This window comes from Dromiciops gliroides, chromosome 4 (assembly GCF_019393635.1).
Source record: "Dromiciops gliroides isolate mDroGli1 chromosome 4, mDroGli1.pri, whole genome shotgun sequence".
NCBI classification, from domain to species: domain Eukaryota; kingdom Metazoa; phylum Chordata; class Mammalia; order Microbiotheria; family Microbiotheriidae; genus Dromiciops; species Dromiciops gliroides.
The window spans coordinates 384,913,868-384,939,696 of record NC_057864.1 but is presented as its reverse complement, the minus strand read 5'-3'; the positions used below and the strand labels follow the sequence as shown (position 1 = coordinate 384,939,696).

The following is a 25,829-nucleotide window of genomic DNA, read 5'->3' as shown; positions in this document are numbered from 1 at the left end:
AATAAGTAAATATAAGATAATTTGAAGAAGGAAGAATATTAACAAATAGCAGGGTATACAGATGGTGACATATTAGAAGGCAGTAAATTGTAGGCAAGGAAGACAATGTAGGGAAAGCCAAGGAGGCAGAAGTTCATAGCAACACAATGTAACAAGAGCAGCACAGATTTTGAATGGGAAACTCTGAGAACAACATGTAAGCCAATTTGTCAGAATAGGAGTTCTCAAAACATTTTTTTGTGTCATGGCCCCCTTTGGCGGTCTGGTGAAATCTAGTGGCCTCTTCTCAGCATGTTTTAAAATGCATAAAATTGGGGCAGCTATGTGGCACAGTGGATAGATCACCGGCCCTGGATTCAGGAGGACCTGAGTTCAAATCCAGCCTCAGACACTTGACACTTACTGGCTGTGTGACCTTGGGCAAGTCACTTAACCCTCATTGCCCTGCCAAAAAACAAAGAAACAAACAAAAAAGCACAAAAAACCCCAAAACAATAAAATACACAAAATCAAATGGAAAACAATTATATTAAAAAAACTCCTGAACTCGGTCATAGAGCATGTAGTAAATGAAGTAAATCTATAAAAGGGAGATTGAAGTCAGTGGAATATGGTGGTCAAGTAAATAATCATTTATGAAACACCTACTATACACTGGGCACTGGGGATATAATGAAAGGTAAAATAAAAACTCTCCTTCCAAGGAGCTCATAGTAAGGAAGATGAGAGAGGTTGGTGGGAGATAATTAGTTCAGTTTTTGACATGTTGATTTTAAGATAGAAACAGGACTTCTAGTTCTAGATATTCAAAAAAGCAGTTGGACCTATATCAGACTGCTTTCTGTCTTGGGGAGGAGAGAGGGAAGGGAGGGTGGGAGAAAAAAAAATTGGAAGTAAAAGTCCTGTGAAAACAAATGTTGAAAACTATCCTTATATGTAATGGGAAAATAATAAAATACTTAAAAAAAAAGTAGTTGGAAATGCAAGTCTGGCAATTGGTAGAGAGGGTATAGCTGGAGAAGACCTGAGAATAATCAACGTAGAGATGATAATTAAATCTAAGAGAGCTTATGAGGTCTCCAAGTGAAATAGTATAGAGGAAGAAGAAAAGAGGGTCCAGAACAGACTACCATTAATGGATATAACCTGAAAGAAGATCAAAGGAGACTGAGTAGTGGTCACACCTTTAGGAAGAGAACCAGTATAGAGTAGTGTCACAGAAACTCAAAGAGAAAAGTACATCAATTATCAGAGATAAAGATTATGGGACAGTGCCAATGGCTACAGAGAGGTCATGGATGAACATTGAGAAAAGGCCATTACACTTGAAAATTAAAATATAATTCAGGAGAAAGCAATTTCAGTTGAACAAAGAGGTTAGAAGCCAGACTGCAGAGAGTTAAGACCTAGAGCAAATTAAGTCAAGGTATTGATTAATTATTGTTGTTCTATTGTGTTCAAATCTTCATGACTCTATGTTGGGGTTTTCTTGGCAAAGATACTGGAGTGGTTTGCCATCTCTTTCTCCAGCTCATTTAACAGATGAGGAACTGAGGCAAACAGGGTGACTTGCCCAGGGTGACACAGCTAGTGTCTGAGGTTAGATTTGAACTCATGAAGATGAGTCTTCCTGATTACTAGTCCAATGCTTTATCTGCCTGGCTACCTAGCTGGGTCCAAAGGTATTGATTATAGATGCCCTCAAAGACTTTATCCACAAAAGGGAGGAGACATGGCATGACATGGAAATAGTAGTAAAGGAGAGATCGAAGATAAGTGAAAGAGTAGGAGCAATTTGCTGGAGAAGAAGTAATGGAGTGGGATAATTTCATTTGTGTATGTAGAAGGGTTAAACACTTAAAGGAATGCTTGTTGACTGAATGCTTGCTGCTTGTTATAGAAACTTGAATAGCAGGTACAAATTAAAATATTGCCTAGATGCCTTACACACAACTCATAAAGGCAACCACACTTCTGTAAACAAAAAGATGAATATAGATGGCGGTGTGACAGCTTCTATGTCGATTTATGCTGGCACCCACCACCCCCTGGAACCTTAAAACCAATTATGTAAAGGTATCAAGATGGAATTCAGACCTAAGTAATCTCTGGAGACTTCTGCTGGTTACTATAATTACTGGATCCTGAAGTACTTTGTATTGGATTGAAAAGCACAGAGTTCAATTATAGTGGAAAGGTTTTTTGTTTTTCTTTTTAAATAGTGATCCTTTCCTAGACAGTGGGTATGGTGTGTGGCAGGTAGATTATGCCTTTAAGTGTTTCCTGAAAGTGTTATGTTCCAAAAAGAAATACCAGGAGGGCGAGTGATATTGAAGAACACCTTAGGCATCTAACCAGAAAGCTCCTTTTCTTGTTTTGAATTTTCATTAGAGTGGGTCCACTGGGACTTCCTTCACAAAAGGCACCTGCTGGGCACATTTTGGAGATTCCTCCCCCCCCCCCCCCCTTAGCAATGTGCTTAGAAGAACCCAGCTAGAGACTAGGCCAATACCTGAGCAGTTTGGGTGTAGTATCCTCTTTCAGTCATTCCTATCCTTCTGTAGATACTAATTCAATCATATCAGAGGGTAGAACAAAGGGGCTGCAATTCAGAGCTTCATCTAAAAAGAACCAGAGTTAAATTAGCAGAAATCACAGAAAAAAAAACCAACCCAACCCAAAAGGATACAGGGAAGGGAAATTGGTGCAGAGCTTCCCTTTGACACATTTGTGGTAAACAAGATAATGGTTTGACAAAATATATGGCAACCTCACCTTCCCTTTGTTGAAATCCTGAAATCCTGAAAAGGCTAATAAAGTGACATAAAAACTCAGTCTGAGGGTCTTTGTAAGGATTAACCCTTTACAGCTTTCAAAGGGTTGAGGTAAGCATTTTATCTTTTCTAATGCATTAATTCAACAAGGATACATAGTTATACAAACTCCCTGAGGTCAGGGTCCTTTCCAGTTTTGTATCCCCAGGGAATTGCATGGTATTTGACACACAGTAGGTGCTTCATAAACGCTTGATAATTTGATTGATTTGTCAGTGTGAAAATTTCCATTCGTAGATGCATTATGGGAGGGAGCATGGCCTACTGGATTGAGAACTGGCTTTGGAGGCCCACCTCTTATGCACTCTGCCTTCAGGACCCAGAGGAAATCACTCAAACTCTCAGTGCCTTAGGCAACCCCCTACAGCTAGAAATTGCAGAATTGTTACCATTCTACAGGGGTAGGAGTGTCTTCATAGGGAGTTCCTTACAATGATAAAATCAGAGTTCCAAAAAAAACTTCATAAGCCAGTACAAAAGTACAGCCCAGAGAAGCTCTGAGAAAGTGAGACATTTGCTTATGTTAGGGTAGCTAGTGTCAGAGATAGGATCCCCCTAAGAGCAAAGAGAGCACCCAATGCTGCCTTGTACCAGATCTATATTTTCCTGGACATATACACATACACAAGACAGACTATATATATAGAATATAAACTGCATATATATATATATATGTATGTGTGTGTATACATACATACATTGCATACATATACTATTATACTATTTATACACATGTAGTGTGTGCAGATATGCAATGCATACATGCAATGTATATATACAATGTATATGTATATAAATATATGTGGTACATGGTGTACAATGTATATATACAATGTGTATATATGCAATATATACACCAATCAATATTGTACAAATACAATATATATGACATACATTATATATTCCATATATATATATATATATATATATATACAATAAAAATACATAAAGGTAAGAATGAAAAGTTTGATTGCCAATAGAAGAATAAACATGAATCAGGTTTGTTTTATACCTTCTGACTTCATAGCCATAATAAACACATGCAATTTAATTAAGCAAAGAGCATTTATTAAGCACCTTTGCATTTTGGGGCCATGTTGTATGCCCTTAAGAATCAGAGGGAGGGCTTTATAGTGCAAAAGTAAGCTTTTTGTTCAGGTAATCGGTGCATGTATATGTAAAGGAAAAGGTAGCAGAGATCAGTATTACTGATTGGTTTATCTGAATGGTATTTTGGCTTAATGAAGATATGGTCTACTTCTTTAAGAAAGCATAGTCCCTGACCTCAGGTTTAAAATAACAACAAAAGAAATAGGCTTAAAGAGATTTCAGGCACCAAACCGATGAAATATTAAGTAAATGAAATAAATAATGTGTTGGGATAAGTTCATAATACATACATACATACATACTCATGTATACATATATATACACAAACATACATACACATATATGTATGTATGTATAGTATGTATCTATGGTGTATAGCATATGTATATGTTTATATGTATGTATGTATATATATATATATATATATGGATAGATAGATATAGATATAGTGTATCTTAATGGCAATTCTTGATATTAAATATATAACTCAAACCCAAATCTGACAAACCCAAAAGATGACTTGCAAATTCCTTTGGAATTTTCACTGATGAATTTGCATTTTGACCTGTTGAATTTTGTGATTTGTAATAAAAAAATTGGCAGCTCAAAAATGCTGAATTCATCTGTATTTGTGAAACTTATTTAGGAGATGAAACTCATGCTTATTCATTGCACGTAAAAGGGCAACTAATCTTGGTAAAAGATTTGATAGAGGAATTGGTTTCTTTAGTAAGACAGTCCTGGAAAAGTTGATTTAAAATATATATGTTTGTGCAATTTCTAGATGTTTCTTTATGTAGTGAAGATTATGGACTAGATGTACTATATTTAAAATACTACAGTTCATTTTAAAAGCATATTGCTATCTAAAAATGTTTATGAAAAAATTCGTTGACAAAGCATGGCATACTTTAAATACTAAAAACCCTATAAAAAGCATGAAAAGCCTAGTCTTTACACTCTCTCTCTCTCTCTCTCTCTCTCTCTCTCTCTCTCTCTCTCTCTCTCTCTCACACACACACACACACATACACACACACACACACACACACACACTCACACACAGAGCTCAGTGGATAGAGTACTTCCTGGGGTCAAGATAAGCTAAGTTCAAATCTGGCCTCAGATACTTACTATCTGTGTGATCCTGGGCAAGTCACTTAACCCTGTTTGACTCAGTTTCCTCCTCTATAAAATGAGATGGAGAATGAAATGGCAAATTATTCCAGTATCTTTGCTAAGAAGACACCAACTGGGGGGCGGCTAGGTGGCGCAGTGGATAAAGCACTGGCCCTGGATTCAGGAGTACCTAAGTTCAAATCTGGCCTTAGACACTTGACACTTACTAGCTGTGTGACCCTGGGCAAGTCACTTAACCCCCATTGTCCTGCAAAAAACAAAAAAGACACCAACTGAAATGACTGAAAAACAACAACAAAACACACACATACACACACACACACAGAATTGGTATTATATGTGACAAACTCTCCTCGTATGTATGTACACTGGGATGGAAAAAATGCCTTTTCCTCCATTAATATTTAGCATATTTCTACAAATGCTAGCAATAGAGGGAAATTAATTGTGCCAGTACTATAAGAGGAAATGAGATTTTCCACTATTTGCAGATGATATAATTTCTGGAAAAATCAGCAAAGAAAAATTAGTTAAAGCAGCATACAAACAAACATATAAAATCATCAGAATTTCTATTACTATTAAAAACCAAGAGGAAATGGTAGAAAGAAAACCTATTCAAAATAACCTGACAATGCACAAAATATCTGGGACTTGTTCTACCAAGACACATTCAGGACATACATACCACTACAAAACACTCTACAGAAATACAAATAGATTTATATAATGGTAGAGCCATTCATTGTACAGGTTAGGCCATGGTAATATGATAAAAATTACTACACAATCTAAATTAGTTTTACAGATTTAGTGCTATGCTAATAGCACTTACATCACCAAAGGGCTTCCTGATAGAAGTAAACAAAATTCATTTGGAGGAACAGAATATCATGGAAAAGAATCAAGGAAAAAAGAATCAAGGGAGCACAGAATTACAAGATCTTAAATGATAAGATTGTGATCATTAATCCTACATGGCAATTTAAAAATAGAAAAGTGGAATTTTTTAACACCTCTTATGTGCCAGGCATTGAGAGGCAAAGTGGTATAGTGGATAGAATTTTTTAATGAGGAAGACCTGAGTTCAAATCTCACCTCTGAAACATATTGGCAGCTATGTGGCATGGTAGATAGTGTGTGCCAGACTTGGAGTTAGGAAGATTCATCTTCTTGAGGTCAAATCTTGTCTCAGACACTTACTAGCTATGTGACGCTGGGCAATTCACTTTTCCTTGGCTGCCTTAGTTTCCTCATCTGTAGAATTTTCTGGAGAAGGAAATGGCAAGCCATTTCAGTATCTTTGCCAGGAAAACGTCAAAATGGGGTCATGAAGAGTCAGACATGACTGAAAAAAATGACTGAACAACAAAATATTACTATGTCATAGTTATATATAATATGTAATAAGGGTGTATGGGATATTCAAGGAGGACCAGCACCTCTGATGTGAGGGCTTGTGAGCTCCTTTCAGGGCTACTCATCCACCTTTGGTATCCACCTGGCACTCAACTCACACTTGTGGCTCCAAGAAGCAATAGCATGTGCAGTGGCCATTTCCTGGTAAAGCTATCTCAGCAGATGGGCTAAACCATGTTGATGATAACCAATAGACCTTCAATTCTTTGGTGAATTAGGGGGATTGTCTACCCCAAGCATGTGAAGACTTCCCTGGGCAGAATGGGTAGGTGCGAACAATTTGTTCCAATGGCCATGAATGCAACAGAAACAAGCACAGTGGAATGCTTAAAGCTTGGTCAGACATTGAAGAGGCCAAGGCCATCCACTGCATCCCAGGTTCTTGCCACTTGTCTTGACTTTTATCTTGCCCCTGGACTTTGATGGCTCAGGAAGAGAGAATAAGGCTGACAACTTTGAGTAACTCTGCCTCACTTAAAACTAATTTACATGCAAGTCAAGATATTACCTTGGGGTTGCATTGGTCCTCTTAGAAAGCAAAGGGTGGGGGCAGCTAGGTGGTGCAGTGGATAGAGCACTGGCCCTGGATTTAGGAGTACCTGAGTTCAAATCCAGCCTCAGACACTTGACACTTACTAGCTGTGTGACCCTGGGCAAGTCACTTAAACCCAATTGCCTCACTTAAAAAAAAAAAAGAAAGAAAGCAAAGGGTGAATAACAAGGACATGTGATATAATATATTTATATTACATTTTATACTCCAATATCACAAAAATTACTGCAAAAGGGATCCTACAACATTCAGTCTATGATATAAATACAGTTCCAGTTCCTAAACCAATGAATCTAAAAAGAGAAAGTAAAATATGGACCAATATCCCTAATGAACACTAATGTAAAATTTAAATAAAATAATAACAAGTCTATAGGAATATAACAAAATATTTTATATGTATATTTATACATATGTATACATATGTACATGTTTATATAGATGTATCCATGCATACATATTAGGAAAACCTTAAATTTTGTAAGCCAAATTATTAACAAAAAGAAGAAAAATAATAAGACCAAATCAATAGATTGAGAAAAAAGTTTTAACAAAATACAACCCATATTTCTATTAAAAACTAGAAAATTTAGAAACAAATAGATATTTCCTTACTATCGTAGGTATTTTTGTTGTTGAGTTGTTTCAGTCACTTTTTTGGGGGGGGGTGAGGCAATTGGGGTTAAGTGACTTGCTCAAGGTCACTCAGCTAGTTAAGTGTCAAGTGTCTGAGGTCAGATTTGAACTCAGGTCCTCCTGAATCCAGGGCCAGTGCTCTATCCACTGCACCACCTAGCTGCCCCTGTCTCAGTCACTTTTGATGCTCCATGACTCCATTTGGATTTTTTCTGGCAAAGATAATGTAGTGGTTTGCCATTTCCTTCTCTAAATATGGTAGGTAGTATCTATCTAAAGCCAAGATCCAGCATTATTTATAGGAGGGATAACCTGAAGTCAGGTTAAGGTCAGGAGTAAAGCAAGGATGTATATTATTATAAGTACTATTTGATATAGATGTAGAAATGCTAGATATAGCAGTAAGACAAAAAGATTAAGGGAATGAGTATGGGCAAAGAGGAAATCAAATTACCATTTTTTTGCAGATGATATGAATTAAATAAATATTGAATAAAACAATACTTGAGCAAAGTTAAAGAGTTTTTTAAAGTCCTCAGTATTTTTGTATATTAGCAGCAAAGCCAAGCAGGAAGAAATGGAAAATTCAATTGAAAATAAGGACAGGGTGTATAAAATACTTGGGAGTCTACCTATTGAGATGCACATAGGAACCATTTCAACAGAACAATAAAGCACACTTTCTAGTGATAAAGACAGACCTACATAAGTGGTTTGTCTAATGTAGGACAGGTCTCTTCTTAGAAATATTAATTGCTCTGAGTAACCCAAGTTAATTTAATAAAAATGGCAATTACCTAATTTAATGACAAAAATGACAATTAGCTAAATTAATCTACTTATTTAGTCCATACCAATCAAGCTACTAAAGAATTACTTTACAGAGGTACACAAATTAATAATAAAATGAATCTTGAAGAAATAAAAGGTAAAGAATCTCATGGGAAATGAAGAAAAAAAAAGTAGAAATGGAGTACTACCAGTACTAGATTGCAAACTATATTACAAAGTAGTAATCAACAAAAAAAAGTTGTTAATGATTTAAAAAATAGTTTGATCAGTGAAACAGATTAGGTATACAACATATAGATGCAAGTGAATAGAATAATATAGTGATTAATGAATCAAAGCCCAGCTATGTGGTAAGGATTCACTACTTGACAAAAACTACTGGAAAAAACAGGGGGAGAAGACACTGATTTTGAAGGATTGAAGGCAAATGGAAAAGGGCACCGCAGAGAATGAGATGGATAGATAGAATCATGAAAATAACAAATGTCAACTTGGACAGACTTTGAGAGATAATGGAAACTGTAAGGGCCTATTTTGCTATGGCCCATGGGTTATGAAGAGTTGGACAGCACTAAACAACTATGAAAACTGGAAGCAGTTTGGCAGAAATTAAGGATAAACCAACACTTTATAGTATATACCAAGTGAGCTCCCAATGGAGGAGCAAGGGAAAAAATGCTTTTAAGATTTATGAACGGGGCAGCTAGGTGGCAGCGTGGATAAAACACCGGCCCTGGATTCAGGAGTACCTGAGTTCAAATCCGGCCTCAGACACTTGACATTTGCTAGCTGTGTGACCCTGGGCAAGTCACTTAACCCCCATTGCCCCACAAAAAAAAAAAAAGGTTTATGAACAAAGGAAGATTTTATGACCTAAGAGGAGATAAAGAGGAAAAGAGGAAGTAAAACTGAAAATTTTGATTATATAAAATATAAATATTATTGAACAAATAAAACCAATTCACTTAAATTAGAAGAGAAATACAAGGATAGTCTGTAAATATAAACTGATTATTCTAATGCTTAATTTTTATTCTTTGAATATAAATACATAATTTTTCACTAAGATTAAGTATAAAATAGCTATTTTCTTTGTAAGAAATTAGGTACTATCATAGTTACTATAAGACCTTTATAGAAATGTTCTTCTCGAGTTGGTATTCCTCTTGTGGCAGAGGTATCTATTGTATCAAATTGTAAGGAATTATTATTTCAAGACTTTCTATATTTAACAGTATTCTCACATATCACATAGTCCTGAATCTGTAGTGGCAGAAGAATGATAGATTTGTACTAAGATTGGGTTTAAGTGACTTGGTGTTCTCATGGACATGAGAAACACTGCAAACAGAGAGGTTGGCCTAGCACCATGTAATTTTCATGGCACACACTACGTAAATGCCAGTTAGACCTCCAAATATTCCATTACTAAATAACCCTAATGAATACATTATGATGTCTATTTGCCACAAGGTATCAGAAGTTCTACCCAACCAACTGATAGTTCTACAACAACTTCCAGTAAGGAGAATGGGTCTACACAGTGGCCCATAAATGGGGAAAACTCCTTTAAGCGCAACTGAAAGAGTCCACCTCAAGTCCTTCTAACTACTAACATAGGTATGCACCACAAGGATCATCAGATGTGGATACCACACCTGTGTATATACACATCATGCTTTAAAGGGACTCACCCACCCTTAGAAATGGATACCCCTGCCTCCTGTATTACATTGCTATTCTCCATTGAGACAAAGGAAAATGTACCCCAGAAGGGGTATACAAACTGCTTCCACACTATCTGAGGCCTTCTACTCTATGCTGTATGCCAAAAAAAAAAAAAAAGACACAAATTGGACTTCTTATGTAGTCAATATAATGTTCAGCTTGGAATCAGGAAAACCCAAGTTCTAATCCTGCCTTGGGCAAATTACTGGCTCTAAATTCCTGGGTAAGTCATATAACCTTTCTCAGTCTCCATTTCCTCATTAGTAAAATTAAAGCATGGGATTCAATGGTCTATAAGGTCCCTTATAGCTCCAAACTGATGATCTTAGGATCATTTCAGTGCCCATGTAAGAATAGGGGAGGTTGGTGAAAATATATTGGTTTATATGTATCAGAAATAAATAGTGGGGGAGGTCAAAGAACTGTAGACTGCAAAGATACCACATGCTTCTGTATCATGAAAACTTTCTTTGAGAAAAGAATACGTAGGTACTAATTGTGGCAATCATGGAAAAAATCACAAAAATGAAATTGTTTATAATATAACAGGCAAGAATGACTCATTACTGATGTGGGAGTTGTTTCTGAATTAGTCAGAACGCTGACTCGAGGGAGCAAAGATCAAATTCAATACAAAACTAAAAGAAAAGATAAAACTTCTCTTTAAAAGTACAGTATGCAATTTAATTATTTCTAATGGTCTATTTAAATCAGTTTTTGATATCAAAAAGTGGATTACAGATGGAACAAAGATCTTGACACATAATAATTTCTCACAGAAGTTTAACCAGTGTAAATCAATTGACATAAGAGGAAAACAAAATAGCCAGCAGCTGCCTTAGTCAACAAAAGCTTGACTGGCTTGTCGAGGCTAGGGAGATAGCAGCCACCAGGAACATTGGGTTGGGATATAAACTTGATGGTAAAGTTGAACAGAGAAGTTCGGTGGCAGATCGTGAGCAGGATTACCTAATAAAACAGAGACAGTAGTGGGTAAAACAAGTTCAAAGGAGGCTTGGTGAGAAACTCAGCCAAGCAAATAGCCTGAAGGTACTTAAGATTGAAACTGAACATAAGTTAATAAATAGATGAAAAATGAAAATCTGCAATCATTTTTATGGCACCATGGACAATAGAGCAATGACATTTGGAGTCTAAAATCACAGTCCCAGAAGTTCTCATAGAAGGTGGTAGAAAGGGCATTGAAGGTGAAAACCACAAGCAAACAAGGAAAAGCAGCTGGAATAATCACAGCATGCAAACACAGGAGGTCTGAAAATAACAAAAACAAAAACAATGGGGCAGCTAAGTGGCACAGTGGATAGAGCACCGGCCCTGGAGTCAGGAAGAACTGAGTTCAAATCTGGCCTCAGACACTTGACAGGTACTAGCTGTGTAACCCTCGGTAAGTCACAACCCCAATTGCCTCACAAAAAACCAAACCAAAACCAAAAAAACCCCCAAACCACAGGAAGTCTATACTGGAGGTGATGACAATTTTGAGGCTTTCAGGACTATTTCAATGGTCAGAGTAACTATGCAGAGCAATTGCTTCTATTTAGAAATATCCAATGACTGTTAATTTCAGTTCCATATATTCCTTCAGTAAAGCTTTTGCAGACAGATGAAGAATAAGTAAACTCCAGTTTTTCATGCCACGAGAATCTTCTGAATCAATTGATATGTTTTATTTTATTTCATGGGTTTTTTGGGGGGTTTTGCTTTTATATGGTACTCATCGCATAATACAGCTCTCCTTACTGAGCTATTTCTTGTATAAATAAATGAATGAACATTTGTTAGGTACTTATTTGTAGGCATTCTACTAAGAATTTAATATACAAATACAAGAAACATGACAGTGACCCCCTCTAAGGAATTTATGTTCTTTAATTTTATTTTATTCTGAATACTGAAAAGGAGCATTTCCATGCACATAGACTGCAAAAGAGTATTATTTATGAAACTCCATTTTGTACCATTTGTATTCCTTAAAAATATATATTATAAATCCTACAATTTACTTTGAAAACTATCTTGTTTTTCAATGCCTCCTTCATTTCTCTTCTGTACATTTAAAAAAATCTTGCAATGACCCTTCCCCCCATTAGTACTAATCAAGTTGCAAGTAACTACTTCTGTCCCTTTCTTACTCCTTTCTGCACTACCTTATACTTTCTTATACTCTCTGCACCTCCTTTCACTTTACATTCTCTTTCCCATCTTAAACCCCTCAGAATAGAAGCATTCCACCCTGGGACCTCTCTTTTTTATTTAGCTGCCTCAATGCCCCATAAAGACATTAAGGTTCTGGAGATGCCATTTTCTTCTCCCATTAGAATGTCAGCACTGCATCACCAAACAGCTCCTTTTAATTGGTAAAATAAATTCACTCTTCTGGGTTTCTGTGGACTCCCATTTTTGCATTTCAAAATTCTTACTCAGCTTTGGCATTTTTTTTAAAGAAATGTTTGAAAATCTCCCATCCCATTAAAGGTTCATTTCTTTTCCTTGTGGGATTATATTCAGCTTTGTAGGGTAAGTTATTTTTGTGTGTGGTTTTTTGGTGGGGGAAGCAATGAGGGTTTATTTTTTTGATTTTTTTGTGGGGCAATGAGGGTTAAGTGTATTGCCCTGGGTCACACAGATAGTAAGTGTCAAGTGTCTGGGGTCAGATTTGAACTCAGGTCCTCCTGAATCTAGGGCCAGTGCGTTGCCCACTGCACCACCTAGCTGTCCCTGGGTAAGTTATTCTTGATTGTAAGTTTATATCTTTTTCATTTTGGAGCATTGTGTTGTCTTTTCATTTATGGTAGAATCTCATGTGTGATCCTGATACTAGGTCATTGGTACTTTAAATCCTTCTTTCTGGTTGCTTGCAGATTTTTTTTTCTCTGACACAGAAGTTACATGTTTTGGCTATGACATTCCTGGAACTTTTTCTTTTGGGGTTCCTTTTAGGAGGTTATCAATGGATTCTTTTTTTCTTTGCTTTACCTCTGGTTCCAATAGATTGGGGATAGTTTTAATTTATTATTTCTTTAAATACAGTGTCCAGGTTTCCTCCCCTCTCCCCCAACCTCTTATGGTTTTCAAGGAGTCTAGTGACTCTTAGAATATTTCTTCTTGACCTGCTTTCCAGGTTGGTGGGTTTGATGTTGGATGTGTTATGTCTTATTCTATTTTTTCTGGTCTTTTTTTTTTTGGTCCTAATATTTTTTTTTCTTTCTCATGGAGTCATTAATTTCTGTTTGGTCTCTTCTTGTTTTTTTGGATAAATCTTACCACTTTCTCTTCTAAGCTTCTTATTCTCTTCTCTTCCCAATTTTTTCCTTTAGATTTTATTTTATCTTTTATCACTTGCCTTATTACTTCTTGGTATAGATGTAGTTCTTGTGGAAAAAAATGTATTTTTTTCCATTTGAGTCTCTGCTTAGTTTTTATGGAGTTAAATTTGCAGTAATACTTGATACTGGTAGGGTTCTCTTCATGTTTTCATTTTTTCCTAATTTTAGTTCCTGAATAGGGGCTTTTCTAAAAACTAGATCTCGGCTCCGTTTCTACCATACTTTTGGGTGGGATGGTTGGTACTGTTTGGTCTTGTCATGGGCACTTAATAAATCTGGGGTTTATTACTCCTGTATCTTAAAAGTGCAGAGACAAAATCCAGAGACATCTTCAGGGCCCTCCCTATTATCTCAGGATAGAATATTAGGGACCTGAGCCAGAGCTTTCCCCATCTGAGGTCTGTATATTTCATGTTAGTCAGAACTGCACTGGTCACTGGTCTCAACTCATTATAGCTCCTTGAGGTGTTATGGTCTACACTCTAGGACTTTTTTATTTTGGTGGGGCAATGAGGGTTAAGTGACTTGCCCAGGGTCACACAGCTAGTAAGTGTCAAGGGTCTGAGGCTGAATTTGAACTCAGGTCCTCCTGACTCCAGGGCTGGTGCTCTATCCACTCTCCTTGGATTTCTTGATCTTTATTTTGTCTGGTGTGAACTTCAGGTTTTTGCTAGAATACATATGTGGGAGCTGGGCAGTCTGCCTCTCATTTCATTGGCCATCTTGGTTAGAAGTTAGAACTCTCATTCCAATAGAGAAAGATAACACACATAGATGAATACCAGCCAGGGAGCAACATTGTGGACACTGAAGTCAGAAGAATAGGGATTGGAGTCATAGAGTTATTGATCGACATGTCCTTTCCAGTACTAATAACTATTTTCAAGAACTAGAGTTGTGGTGGAATGTGGAATGGGTATGTGTGGCAATTCTGGCTTTGGATTAGATATAATGAATGATCACCAGAAAAGATCTCAGATTCCGGCTTGAGTTCTGGGTCAGATATAGGCTGGAGTGCAGGAACATGGCAGTTTTAAGATGTTTGGAATGTAGCATAACATTATAAAGATTTAAAAAGAAAGCTACACTATCACTTCAGCTAAACCAATTACCACCTCAACTATATTTTATAGATTATACAATTTTCCTTGCCTCCGGTCTCCCACCTCTGCAAATAGGGGAGGTAGATACATTTTCTCAACTCTTCTTTGGGACCAGGCTTTGAACAGATTAGTTTGTGCAAAGTTACAGACCTTTCCCTATCAAATCAAAATCAGTCAACAAGCATTTATTAAGGTTTACTATGTGCCAGCTAAGATGACTCAGTGGGTAGAGTGCTGGCCCCAGAGTCAGACCTGCATTCAAATATGGCCTGAGACACTCAGACACTAGCAGTGTGACCCTGGGCAAGTCACTTAACCTCTGTTTGCCTTAATCCAATGGGGAAGGAAATGGCAAATCACTGTGGTATCTTTGCATCTTTTGAAAACTTTATGGACAATATTAAAGTGCCATGGTCCACAGGGTCACAAAGAGTCAGACATAACTGAACGACTGTTGAACAAATGTGCCAAACATTGTGTTATAAGCAGTTTCTGACTTTTCTATTACTACATCTTTATAAACTATACCAGCTTTGGATAACTAATGGTTTGCACAGATTTTTATCTATAAAATATGTCTATGTTTATCAGCCTATTTCTTTCTAAAGTGTATTTCCAGAGATGCTTTCCTAATTATTTCACATACCACGAATTTAGAAGAATCTGAAGTAGGTGAGATGACAGAGGAATCAGAGGTTATATTGTGCAGATATTCTGTTCATATTTTAGGAAGTATAAGCTTGGCAAAATCTCAGACCACATTCTTGTTCTAGACACCTGAAGATGTTCTGTGACACTTGAAAGTACCTTTCAAATAGCAAATCCTATAATAGATGTTTATTCTGTAATCAGGTCAAATCTCCCTTGAAAAAGACCACACCTGTAATGAGAGCTTCCTGTGTGCAGTACCATTAATATATGAACAAAATCACACTTATTAATCATAATCACAATTTATAGTTAAGCCCCTTTAAAAGTAGGCATCACATTTATGCAGTAAGCACAAGTTCATGACTGACTAATTGTACAAGAGAAAAGACATTTCCTTGATGGATAAGTAGTACCATCTACATAGCTTTGTTGATGTCACATAGAATGTATTCCCATCTCACCTCAGCCTTTTAGAATACCTAACCTACTATAAGGCTTAGCTCATGGTGCCTCTTCCTTTCATGTCAAGTTAACAAGCATATATTCAGCATTTACTTTGTGCCAGGCCTGGTGCTAAGTGCTGGGAGCACAAATAAAACAAAAAGATAGCCCTGGGACTCAAGGAATTTTCATTCTAATAGAGGAAGACAACACATAAAAAAAGGGAGATATAAAGCAGTAGGGAGGAGGGGGCATACTTGCACTGGGAAATGATGGAAAAGGGTCTAGAGACTCAGGGAAAGAGCCCAGAGAGGAATGAAGAAGTGAACATGATTGACTTCACCCTCATTAAAAATGGAGGACTTGGGAGGAAATGATCAGTCAAAGAAAGAGGCTATTGGGATGTGGTGGAGAAAGAAGTTCAGAGAGTCAGAGTAGAGCCCAAAGAGGAAACATGAAAACTTTTTCAATTCCCTTAGCTTCTACCCCTCAAAATTACCTTGAATTTATTTTTTTTAATCTACCTATCTGTATGCATATTATTTCCTTCAATTGACTACAAGCTTCTTTGGGGGCAGGGACTTTTTTTTTCAAAAATTAAATTTTATAACCCAGCACCTAATTCAGTGCAAGGCACATAGTAGATACTTGTTGACTGATATATGTCACGAACTCTGTGAGTATCATCTGAGGGAGTCATGGATGAAAAGAATCTAGTCTAATTAATAAATCCAGAAATTAACTGATATTATCCATGTATGCTATTTCTAGATTCTAATGTTTTTATCTATTCAAAACCAATCTACTCTTTTAGTCAAAATTAAAAAGCTAAGAACATCTTGAGCTGGGAAGAAAGAACTGCTCTCATGCAATGCATAAATAAATAATGCTTATAAAATCTCTGATGCTCTGGAGCTCACCATACATAATTGTAATAGAACATTGACTGGAAAACCTGCCTTTCTGAGAGCTGTTGTATAGTACTTGATTCGGTTGGTTTTAGTTATGAATTTGGGCTCCCTATGGAGAGTCTGGGTCTTATTTTTGAAACTCTCAGCTTTCATTTTTAGGGATAAACATCTTTATGTTTGCATCACTGCTTTGCCGTTCCCCCCTGGAATAGTAGGAAGTTTGGTGAACCTTAGATTCATAGATAAGGGAATACATTCAAGTTTGGGGGTTCAATTCAACAAACAGTGATTAAGTACCTGCTGTATGTAAGGTACTGGTTTAGTTAACTAAGGCTACAAATACAATCTAAGATGAAGGATAAGATACACAGATAAGTATTATACAAGAATTCCAAGAATCACTACTATACAAGATAAAATGTAAAAAGACCCAAGGTAAAGGCAGTCAGTAGGTATTTATCAAGTATTTACTGTGTTCTAGGCACTGTCCAAAGAACTGTGAATAAAAAAAAGCAAAAGCAAAAACATGGTTCCTGCCCATAAGGAATTCGCATTACTACTGAAGAAGACAACATGAATGTAACTATATATATTAAACATGCAGGGGTCATTCTGTGAAAATGGAAAGTCATCAGAACAAAGGCACCAAGGGGGAAGGAGATGATACTGGAGAAGACTTCCTGAAGAAGGCAGGATTTTATCTTTATTTTATTTTATTTATTTATTTGCTTTTGGCAGGGCGATGAGGGTTAAGTGACCTGCCCAGGGTCACACAGCTAGCAAGTGTAAAGTGTCTGAGGTCAGATTTGAACTCAGGTCCTCCTGAATCCAGGGCTGGTGCTTTATCCACTGCGCCACCTTGCTGCCCCTATCTTTATTTTGAAGGAAGCTGTGAGACAGAAATGAGAAGGGAGAGAATTCCAGGTGTGGAGGGATGGACAATGAAAAGACACCAGTCATGAGATGATGGAGTGTCAGGTAAGGAACAAGACAGCCAGTGTTGCTGAACTGTAAATAATGTGAAGGGGAGTAAAGTGTAAGAAGACTAGAAAGGTAGAATAGTGTTTCCTTTGATAATTAATGAGGAAATTCAGAAGAGGGGAACGTTTTGGGGGAAGGATATTGAGTTCTATTTTGGATATGAGTTTGAGATGTTTATAACATATCTGGTTCAAGATCTCTAATAGGAAGTTGGGTTAGGGCTGGAAACAGTACATATAACTGGGACTCATTTGCATATAGATATAATTGAATCCATGAAGACTGATAAGATCACCAAGCAAGACAGTGTAGAGGGAGAGGAAAAGAAGAGGGATACCCACAATTAGTGGGCATGACCTAGATGAAGACCCAAAAAAGGAGCGCTATTTAAAAAAAAAATTAAAAGCATCAGGGTACTTTCAACTATAGGTGAGGACCAATCAGGGAAATCTTTCTATGAGGGTGTATCTTGATTACAAGAACTTGGCCTTGAAGGAAAAGAGGCATTTTAATGGGTAAAATTCCTAAAAGAATGAATTTTAACCATGGGGTATTTTCACAGGTAGAAGAGAGGAGAATGAACTTCAGAAAGAGTTTAGCAGTCTAACTTGCCTATGACACATTATAGAGTGCATGAAAGTAGTCTTATGAAATAAGGATGGTAAATAGGTTGGCACCAGGTTTTGGAGGGTCTTAAATGCCTGGTCATAGAATTTGTGTTCTATTCACTAGATGACACAGAGGAACAGAAGGTTTTCCAATAGAAGGGTAATTCTGTGACACCTATATAAGGAAGTTTTTTGTTTGTTTGTTTGTTTGTTTTGCAGGGCAACAAGGGTTAAGTGACTTGCCCAGGGTCACACAGGTAGTAAGTGGCAAGTGTCTGAGGCTGGATTTGAACTCAGATCCTCCTGAATCCAGGGCCGGTGCTTTATCCACTGCACAACCTAGCTGCCCCTGTATAAGGAAGATTAATCATGGAGATCTATGAGGGGTGGCTTAAGGAAGAAACAGAGTGATGGTCAGGACACCTATTAGGTTATTACAGGATATTCAGGTCTTTAACTAGGGTGGTGGTAGCCTAAGTAGAAAAAAGGTTGTAAATGTTAAAGATGTTACTATAAATCTGATGATGCTTGGCAACTGATGAGATGAGAGTGTTGAGAGAGAGGAGAGGGTGATTGGTTATCTGAAATCCAGTTACCGCTATAAGGATGTAATAAGACTATGAATTTCTGGAGCTGGGCTCCCCCCTTTGTAGGCTGGCTGACCCAGGGCTGAGCCTTTAGGAACTGATAATATCCTGTGGTTGCTATAATACCCATGCTACATACAAACATTTTCTTTTCGCCTGGCACAGCTGATGAAGCCCAAAGAGTCTTGAGACATAATTCTAAACAAATCCCTTTGTGGATCTTATTCCTAGTTGCATTACATACAAATTTGAGCTGCCATGTGTTGAATATGACAGGCATTCTGATTTATTTCTGTAATTAAGTGAAACCACAATCTGTTCACAGTTGCCATATGCCTCTCCATTGAGAAACATTGTGAATTCCTTCAAGGCAATTGTATTATGTGCCTTACTATCACACAATAACACTGATCAAGGATAGTATTAAAATGATGGGCCTTTTCCCAAAGAATACATTTGAGGAAGATAATAATTTATTGAGTGCCTGCTATATGCCAGGTATGACCTTCACAACAACGCTGAGAGGTAGATGCTATTATTATGCCCATTTTACATCCGAGGAAACAGGCAGAGATTGTCTAGGCTCACTGGGCTAGTAAATGTCTGGGACAGCATTTGAATTCAGGTCTTCCTCACTCTAGAAAACACTTCCCTCCACACCCTCAAGTCCCCTTTGCAGGGCTGGAAGGTTTGGGCATGGAATCAGATTTTTATGATAGGTTGGCTAATTTTGCTGAACTTCCCCCTCCCCCTCTTCTTTTAGTCTTCACCAAAAGGTATGACTAAACATTGGGAAATATAGGTGATATAACAATCAATATTTTTTAAACAAAAGATAAAATGATGAGCCCTTGATTTCCTGGAATGTTTGGAGTTGGTAAAGAAGTTTTGCAATTCTCAAAGGCAATCAAGTTCACTATCCTCCTATGATATTCAACTCTGGTCCCAATTCATTGTCTGTGTGTACTGTCTATTACATTTTGAAAAAGAGAGGTTAGTTACATTTTTTAAAAAAATGGCACAAAGGTTATAAATGCTAGACATATTTTCTTACTCTAATCACTGTCCAGGGATCCACTCATTTGCCCTCCATTTCTCAAAGCCAGAAAAATTCTGTAGGATGTGCTTTGTGGTGAGATTTATCCATTCTGGATTTCATGGTCTCTTCCTGAAGGCAATATATTCATAGTGAATTATTTAGCAGCATTCATGTGTAAACTTACTGCTGCTGCTTTTTAATCTTCTGGTCCAAACAGTGATGTACCCAGAGATACACACAGGAACACTGCTTTGAGATTCCCTGTTTTTCTAAAATGTGTAAACAGCAGGCTTGTTTCTTTCTAAAATCTAAATGAAATGTCTTGTTTCTAGTGCATGCAAACAGATAATTATTTCAAATTCTGGCTAGTGTATGATGGAATAAAGGTACATTTGGGTAGTTCAATAAAACTTTATTTAAAACTGTCAACTTATATAGAGGAAAAAAATCAGGATAAGCTAAGAAACTGGGGAAATTATTTTTTAGTAACATGAATAAGAAAGTCTAAAAATGTAAAATGTCATGAGAAAGAGACTTTCAATAATAAAGCATTTAAACCTTTCTAGAGTCAAGTAGGCTTCTTCTTAGTTTAAATAATTCTTAGATAAGAGGCTTTACTTACAATTTCAATCTTCAGTTTTCTTCCTCAATCTTCAATTCTCACCAAGAAGCAAGGAAAAGATTTTTTTCCAGGATCATTGGAGAAAAGTGGCAGCCCTCTTCTAGACACAGAAAAAAGCTCATTTTCAGCAGAATGGTTATATAATATTAATAAAAACTCCCTAGATTTTCTACCACACATTTCTTTTAAGCCACTAAATGTGGTGTGTAGTACATTTATAAATACAACATTTCCATGAGGTAAGTGTGAAGATGAGATCATATGGAGTAGCAGGGTAGAGGACCCAAGTTCAAGTCTTAATTCTGAGTTATACATGCTATAAAACTGGAAAAGTCACAAACCTTTCAAAAGAGTTCTTATCTAAGTTCTAGGTGAGTCACCTTTCTCCATTAAAGGAGGAAGTACTTATAGCAAGACTTCCCTGTATTAATGAAACCACAGGTCTGGACCCCCTATTCACAAAAAGTTGGTGGAGACCAAATGGGGCCTGAATCATGAAAAACCTCCATATTTATGAGAACCTAATAGGGCTGGGGGACTCTCATAGAATCATCTCCTAAGGACAGTTCAAAGAAGGGAGGTGAAAGGGTCCAGTTAGTGGCAACTTCACCATAGCCTCTAGGCAGACCAAACATCCAGGAAGGGTTAGGAACCAATTTCCTGCATACTCTGAGGAAGAAAATTCCTATGGTTTCCTGATGACTTCAACCTTTCTGCCTACAAATTTTATCTTCTCGTCCTGGGTTAGGCAAAAAAAGTAAGTGTGTGGGGATTTATTTCACAATCTCATTATAGATCCGATTCACTTAGAAGCTGAGAACCCAACTACTTTGTCTTTAAAGTTAGGTTTAGATTGTGTGATGATCATCTGTGATAGACTTAGTTCTCAGCATTGCAATGATCTAAGACAATTCCAAAGAACTCATGATGGAAAATGTTCTCCACATCCAGAAAAAAAATAACTGTGGATTCTGAATGCAGATTGAACCATACTGTTTCTACTTTTGTTTTTACTTTTTTGAGGATTTTCCCTTTTTGCTGATTCTTCTTTCACAACATGACTAATGCAAAAATGTGTTTAATTTGATTGTACATATATAACCTATATCAGATTGTTTTCTGTCTTGGGGAGGGGGGAAGGAGGGGAGGGAGGGAGAAAAATTTGGAACTAAAAATCTTATGAAAACAAATGTTGAAAACTATCTTTACATGTAACTGGAAAATAATAAAATACTTCTATGATTAAAAAAATAAAGTTGGGTTTAGGTTCACATCTTGGCTGCACAGAGTTCCAGTCTACCTGCCTATTCCATTTCTAAATCTCCTCCCCTCCCCACCTGGGACTTCCCTTATGGTGCTTCAGGGTCCAGACAATCACTTCAAATTGCAGGTACTCAGACTAACACTGACCAAGGTAATTTACCTGGCTAGACCTACCTCTGGGGCTATGTGATGTGGGATGTCATTAGATAGAGAGACTAAGAGGAAACATGTTCTGTGTGTGGACAAGGCAGTGACTATCATTCCTCCCTGTTCCATAGAGGATCCCATTTCCCTCTTTGCAAGGGAGTAGAACAAGACTCATAAAAGAATTATAAAAGGACCCAAAACAACTACATTTCTTTTAATTTAAACTTTTGAAAACCAGATGAGATCATGTACAATTTAGTTTTCTTCTAATTTGGCCTGTCCTTATAAACTTATTCCACTAGAAATTCTTAGCAATGACATATGCCATATCTTTCTTTCGTGGTCATTTTTGCAGCACACACACAAGAAGGAAGCAATAAATGTGAGTATTTGAATAGGATTAGAAATGATAGCACTATGGCAAATTCATTCTGATTATTCATTTATTCTCCCTCTCAGGGTGAAAAAGCATATAATCTTCCACAAGGTGTGATGCTGGATTCACAGTCAAATGAATGAATTATTTTTCTCCTTGAAGTTTTCTGCTGATATAGCTAAGTAATCACAGCTACCAGAATGATTGGGTGGTAGCCTGATGCAGCCTTGCATGACTCCAAAGTTATTTTAATAGGCAAACTGAAAGCAATCAGATGTTTATTGACAAATATAATTAGGAAGATAACTTCTAGCAGGACAATGGAGAATAAGTGAATATAAAATGATTATCTAAATCAATACTTTCAAATGAACTCTGCATACAGTAGAAGTAGAGTTTTTTTAACAGCATTGTGTTTCTGCATCTTGAATGCTCAGATTTGGGTATGCATTATTTTTAGCAAGGCAATGAGGGTTAAGTGACTTGCCCAGGGTCACACAGCTAGTAAGTGTCAAGTGTCTGAGGCTGGATTTGAACTCAGGTCCCTCTGAATCCAGGGCCGGTGCTTTATCCACTGTGTTGCCAAGATGCCCCCATGGGTATGCATTACTCATATGACCTTAGAGAGTCATATCTTGATATTTCAGTTTCCTCATTTGTAAAATCATGGGGTGGGACTATATAGTCTTTAAGGTCCTTTCAAACTATATATCTATGAGTTTATGAGTCTCATTTCTTTGATTAGACTGTAAGATCTATAAAGGTGTTATCTGTCTTTATATTCTCCATGGTATCTATCTTGCATACTGCCTTATTCATAATGGCAACCTGCTCTGGATTTGGGTTCAAATCCTGGCTCTGCTTCTTATTATCCATGTGACTGGGAGCAAGTCACAACCATTTGGAGCCTCAGTTTTCTTATCTTTAAAATACTGATAATAGCTGTCTTGCCCTAGGCCCACCTCCCTATTGATACCACCTAGCACTAAAGTATATATGCTGATTTAACTTGGAGGATCTTATCAAGTTCTTTATAAAATATTTCTTTTCCCTTTTATTCTCTGCAACAGATGCTGGTGCATAAACAGCAATGGATCTCAGTGTTCTGTTTGAAATGTTTACCAAGAGCACGGCAAATACCAAATGTTCCATGAAATGATGTTTCCTGTTGCCTCTGGAACGTTGATTAAAAACCACTTACATTTACTTCTTGACTTCTCCAAGAAGAGCCTGAGTCATCCTTCCATTTAGCTGCAATTTCCTTTGGCCTTCTCGTTTTATCTCTTGTGAGAATGTCTAGATGAATATGATTCATTTTCATAACTCCTATGTCTACTCACTGGTCAGTGAATAAGCATCTCACATTCTGAATGCCAAAAGCTATGTTAATGCTTAGAGGTCTAAAAACTGTGATATTCTTAACATTTTCCTCCCATTTTAGGCTATTCCCCCACTGTTACTGCAGGAGTAAAAGTGCGTCACAAAAGCCTGAAGAACACTCTGTTTGGCGCATATGTTGCCATGGCAACTGGCAATAATTGGCAATAAGTTTCTTTACAATTAGCTAGGCTGGTCCTTGGAAGGTAGACATAGTTTGATTCTAGGATCTTTCTCAGAGCCTTTTAGCATAGGGGAGTCCATGCTAATGTTTGTATTCCATTGGCATAACCTTTGAGATCCAGGGCAAACTACATGTTACATAAAAGGCAGAGAAACAGGACTTACCTATTTACTAAAATAAGATACTGGTTGTGAATTTGCTAACTCCTCATCCTAATCTGGGTTATTTATGTACCCAAGGTTAACAAAAGGCTTTTTCTTTATTGCATAATCTTTTAAAACTGTCCATAAATTTAACTTTAATAATTCAGATCGTCCTTTCTGATTAGTCTGAGTGAGATGGGATATGGCAATATGCAATGGCCTTTGGGTCTAATTATAAATGCCAGTGGTCTCCACACTAATATAGGATTACTGGCTCTACTCTTTTCTCCTTTTAATGCAGCCAAAGGTCCTATTAACCTTTTTAACTGCCCTATCAATTGTTGGTTCACACTAAACCCATATTAAGTGCTTTTTTAAAAATCTACCTGTCCATGTGATTACTTTCTTGAACCTAACCGAGAAACCTAAATCTCATCTTGCAGACTTCAACCCATAGCTCCAATCTGCTGAGATCTTTGGTGGAACTGATTCTCTCCTTTTAAGAATTAGCTACTCTTTCCAGTTTCATGTCATTAGGAAAATTGTCAAGTATGTCATTTACGTCTTAATTTAAGTCATTGAAATGTTTCACTGGACCAAGGAAACATACTATAGCACTCCACTAAGATATTGCCTTTCAGAATAACATTAATTTATTAACATCACTGCTCTTTATATTTAGCCATAAAATTAGTTCTGAATCTAAGTAACTGTACTAATCTTCTAACTTAGTGTTTTCCTCAAACCTAGTAAAACAGAAATGGTAGAGGGAAAATTAATCTTTGGAAAGATTAGCATGAGACACAATTAAGCCACATTATCTAAGTAGCATTTAAAGCTAAAACTGGAAAGACAGTGAATATGCACAAACAAAAATAGGATGAGATATGTCAACATTTGCATCAAAACCAAATTTCTCTACCAATGACAATGGAACCATTTTATTTGGAAACTAACATCATAGTCCCCAGTGTGGCACATGGGAAACTAAAAATGCCAAAAAAGAAAACAAAAGAGCAGCTGAACCAAAGCATCTCTCTCTCTCTCTCTCTCTCTCTCTCTCTCTCTCTCTCTCTCTCTCTCTCTCTCTCTCTCTCTCTCTCTCTCTCTCTCCACAGACAAGATCTTTGCCAGAGTTGTGACAACATTTTCACAGTATTGATGGATTGATTCTCAAGATATATGGAAGATGGAAAAATCGGATACTATTACTACTAAAAAAAATTCATTGGGAAGACATCACTAACTACCAAACTACATACCTACTTTGTCATCTTTACAAAACCTTTATGAAAATAATCTATATACCAATCAAGAACACACTTAATGAAAATATGACAAGAGAACATGCAAGTCTTTGCAGTGTCAGAATTGGCTGAAAGGTACAAAGAATACAAGGTGCTATTCTGCTTATGGGTTCATGGAAAAAAATTTATTTGGTTGAGCAAAAATACCACTCTAGAGGTTCTTCCTGCACAGAGTATTCTTGATATGTATAACAGACACTACTCGTTTGGCAATGCTGAAGCATAAAATGAGACAGCCCAAAATTGTTTACCATTACAGGGGATGTCCAACATAAAATCCAAGTAGAAGTGAGACTCCCAACAGATGGTATCGTACTAACTGCACCAAACCCCAGGAAATTAAATGAGTCCAGCCTATCACTCATTCCCTTTCAGTCTGGCTTCCAACTCCACTACTCAACTAAACCTTTTCTCTTCAAGAATAACAATGACTTCTTTATTGGTAAACCCTAAGTCTTTTTCTCAATATTTCTCTTTTTAAACTTCTCTTCAGTGACTGACACTGTTGCTCCCACTCTTTCTGGATAAAC

General features: G+C 37.0%; 1 long non-coding RNA gene across 2 annotated transcripts in view; it reads right to left on the bottom strand.

Annotated features, from left to right (window-relative positions):
• The window catches only part of LOC122725899, a 37,797-nt gene extending 17,131 nt beyond the window's left edge, over window positions 1-20,666 (bottom strand). For both annotated transcript variants that reach the window (XR_006352764.1, XR_006352763.1), the window contains exons 1-2: window positions 20,503-20,666; window positions 2,513-2,621 (exon numbers count right to left, since the gene is read on the bottom strand). This is a non-coding gene — a long non-coding RNA (uncharacterized LOC122725899). The remainder of the gene's footprint in view (window positions 1-2,512; window positions 2,622-20,502) is intronic.
• Between the last annotated feature and the right edge of the window lie 5,163 nt (window positions 20,667-25,829).